The following is a 3,676-nucleotide window of genomic DNA, read 5'->3' as shown; positions in this document are numbered from 1 at the left end:
AGTCCAGTCTCTTCAAAGCATTCTTTTAATTGTGTAAATAATTATCTTTTCTATTGACAAGGGGTTATCTGGTTTGGAACATCTCAAGAAACTGATTAACAACCAGGAAAAACATAAGGTTTTAAGGAGTAACCAGACACTTAGGAGCCAGCTTGAAATTCTTATAAATAAAAGATACACTGGATGGGATACCACATTGTTTCTTCTCAGATGTCCTAGTTATACTTGCAGCATCAGGGTTTTGTATTTTACCTGTTGTAAATAAGCCTCAGTTTAACATGACCTCCAGATCTTACTTAAAGGGATTGAATACTTGGAGTGTTCATAAACTTTGTGGGAAGGACTTGTACCAGTCATCCCAGGAAAAATGACAGCATTTGTGGTCAGGGCTCCAATGGGCTGGACTTTGTGATGGACCCTTAATCGTTGTTCAAATGTTGCCCATACCCCCTCTGACTCGGTTTCTTGCCTTAACATTCCCTAACGCAGCAATTGAGTTTTGGTCAATCAAGTCTAAATAGGCCTCCCATAGTGGGACTGGGGAATGTATGGCCGGAGATGCCTATTAAACTTTTCTTCTGCTTAGTTCTGGTTAGATGAGGGGTGTGTGTGGTGGTGGTGGGGGGGGAATAGAAAAAGTGCTTTGTAAGTCCAGCAAGCTAGGTGCCAGACCTCCCTCAGGAAAACAGAGCTGACAGGCAACAAAGGGGAGTGTTTAGCCTTGAGAGAAATTTTGTAAACTTGTCTTTCCTACTTGTCTTCTTCTTTGCCTGGTACAGGCTTGCTTCTTTAGCCTTCTTTAGCATGATTCACCATCTGGTAACTTGTTTACTGACATGTAGCTTACTTCTGCTTTTACCAGTCATTCTATACTTGCTCATTCATACATTCAAATCTCTCATTTTCCCCTTTCCTTTCCTTTCCTTTCCTTTCCTATTATATTTATCTCTGTCTGTCTGTCCATAATGCTTTATTTACACTCTGATTGGCTGACAGAAACAGCCAATCAGAGTGCTCCAACTGTGGAGCGCTGCCATGATTTCTAAGTGGCACCGAGGACCAGGTGGGGAGTTGGGGAGCCAAGGTCAGCAGTGCTGAGAAACTGAAACTACTAATCCTTTGTTTTTCTTGCAACAGCTGTTCAATCCTTTTTCATTTGTTATAAATGTATGAATGTCAAGATAACTGTCCATTTTGTATCCAGTTATTACATATTCTTAATTTTATTAGTTTTCATTTTATGGCAGATGTAATTTACTATTCTACTGATGTCTTTTTTTTTATTCTTAAGTTTAATTATCTTCCTTGGAATGTATATATACAGTAAAAACTCTGTTATCCGGCATCCGGGAATGGGGGATGCCAGTTAATCAAATATTCTGGTTAATCCAATATGTGTCATCTGGTGCACTCCCCGGCATCAGTGTGCCAGGGGGCAGGGAGGGGGGCTCTGCGCAGGATGCTTTGTCCTGGGCCATGGGCCAAAGAAGTGGCAAAGAAAAACTGCTTGCAGCAGCGAAACCCAGAAGTGGTACTTCCGGTTTCGTTTTTGCCATGTCCCTCGGTTGCCAGTTAATACAGTTTTTCAGCTAATAAAGTGCCAGTTAACTCAGCTTTTGCTCTATATACTTATGTAAACTACTGAAGGAAGTTCAAGCAACTTTAATATATTATTTGCTTGAACTTCCTTCAGTAGTACATATAATTCAGATCTTAAAAGCAAGGAGATTTAAGTCTCTTATTGTTTGTTGTATTTTGTTTTGTTTTTCAGGAAACTGTGTAGTGTGGTTTTTGAAGGTCTGAGATCTTTAGATTAAACAGAATTTTGGATTCCGGAGCCTTTGATCTTAATTAAACTTCACATATCACTGTAAGTTTTGGCTTGATATCATCTTTGATGAACTGGGAAATTTGTGTCTTTTTCTATAAATATTATGTGAAATTTGATTTCTCTGTTAAGTTCTTTGTTTATGCCTTGAGGTCTTATAGTGAAATCAAAGGAGGTTGTAAAATTGCTAAAGAACTGAGCAGGACAGGCAGAGCAACGGCACAGATGAGTTCAGTTGTACAGATTCAAATGAATGAAGCTGGATTAACTGGAGAAATTTCTGTATGGCTCCATTCAGGCTGGAATCCCAGTGCTAAGCTGGGATCAAAGGAAATGTAGTATCTGTAGGACCTTAGAAAAGAGAAGGGCTTTGAGTATTTTAGAAGAGGCTACTTGAGAGTCCAACTACCAGCTGGGGAGATGGTATCTTAAGCCAAGGTGGAGTTGACTGGGTTGAACATGGTGAAACGTGTAAGTAGTACCCCACGCATCTAGGCCTTTTTCGGTGTTTTGCACTTTACTCAAATTTTTGCTGTCTTTTTCAAGAACAAATGAAAGGTTGTTGAAAGGTTTTGGTTTTGAAATGTCTGGCTTTGTAGAATGGTAAATACTTATCTCCAGGTTCCTGGAGGTAAAGCTGCAGCTTGTTGGCTCTAATGTAGGCTGTAATTGAGCGAATTACAGAATTCCATCCAACAGGGAGAAAAGCCGAAGGACATGATACTAGGGGGAATGAACTTAGTGGGACCCTGTGAACGGATAGTTGTAGAGCTAGCCCAGTAATAATGAAGCCCTTGATGCACTTGACCATCCATTAAGCCTGTTAGAACTTTCTTAGTGTTGTTTAGCCACATGCAATTATTCACTTGAAATTTTGTGGGCAACAGTGTTAAAGTGATATGTTAATTGCTGTATGAGAAGTCATAAACTTACAAGTGGCCCTTATATCAAGGAAGGGAGAATGATTGCTGAAATGCAACAACTCAGGACAAATTATGCCTTACATTGGAGAGAAATCTTAACAGATTATGATCTTTTTCATCCCTTTGTTATATTTGGTGGTATACCTACATATAGTTCACAGAAGTTGCTTTGCAAGCTGTTTCCAATGCAGGTGTTTCTTTATAAAAAATGTGTTTATTATAGGTCTTGTAAGTGAGGTCAAGGAGGGAAAAACTGAGGGTTTACTGCATTTGCATGGCAAAAGTAGCTACAGAAGTTAATAAGTGATGCTGGTAAGAGAAGGGCTTAAATCAGTGTTGGGCCATACTGGTCCAGTTAACTCAGTACCTCATAAGCAGGGATCTGGGTTTTCCGTTTCCCATGGGAAAACAGAGAAAACCACTGATTTTTCTCCTTTTTATCAGTGAAAACACGGATTTCTCCTTGTATCAGAGAAACCTGCGGATTCCCTGCTTTAGCAAACTGCTCTGCAGGCTGGTTGAGCTCTAGCCTGCAAAAGATGTTTGCAGATAGGGTGAGAAACCCCCAGCCCTGCCTGGAGGGGGAGGGCAGGGCCTGAGGCTTTGTCAGCCACAGCTCCGCTCAGCTCAGCTCAGCCTCACTCTTCTCCTGAAGCCTGAGGTAAGTGGGGCTTGCAGGGAGCTGGGGGGGTTGTGGGTCATGGCTGGGGGCACCAGCAGGACTTGGGGGGAGCCAGGAGCTGGCCCTGCCCCCATCTGAGGTAGAGTAGTGGGGGAGCTGGCTCCATGCTGCATCTGCTGCAGCTGCCTGCTGCTGGGGGCAGGGAGCTGCAGACTTGGGCCACTGGCCCCATAACCCTGGCAGATGGGGGGTCCTCTCTGGCAGGGGTGGGTACAGGGGCTTTGGGTGGGAGGTTAAGAGGCA

At 42.5% G+C, this 3,676-nt stretch overlaps 1 protein-coding gene across 1 annotated transcript in view; it reads left to right on the top strand.

Annotated features, from left to right (window-relative positions):
• The window catches only part of KIAA1551 (KIAA1551 ortholog), a 59,876-nt gene that overhangs the window by 38,921 nt on the left and 17,279 nt on the right, over positions 1 to 3,676 (top strand). Inside the window, exon 3 of the mRNA XM_019515475.1 lies at positions 1,772 to 1,870. The gene's annotated coding sequence lies outside the window, so the exon portion shown is untranslated. The remainder of the gene's footprint in view (positions 1 to 1,771; positions 1,871 to 3,676) is intronic.

This window comes from Gavialis gangeticus, unplaced genomic scaffold, assembly GCF_001723915.1.
Source record: "Gavialis gangeticus isolate Ggan-Ray unplaced genomic scaffold, GavGan_comp1, whole genome shotgun sequence".
NCBI lineage: Eukaryota > Metazoa > Chordata > Crocodylia > Gavialidae > Gavialis > Gavialis gangeticus.
The sequence above is the reverse complement of the archived record's forward strand: the minus strand, read 5'-3'. Positions and strand labels throughout refer to the sequence as shown.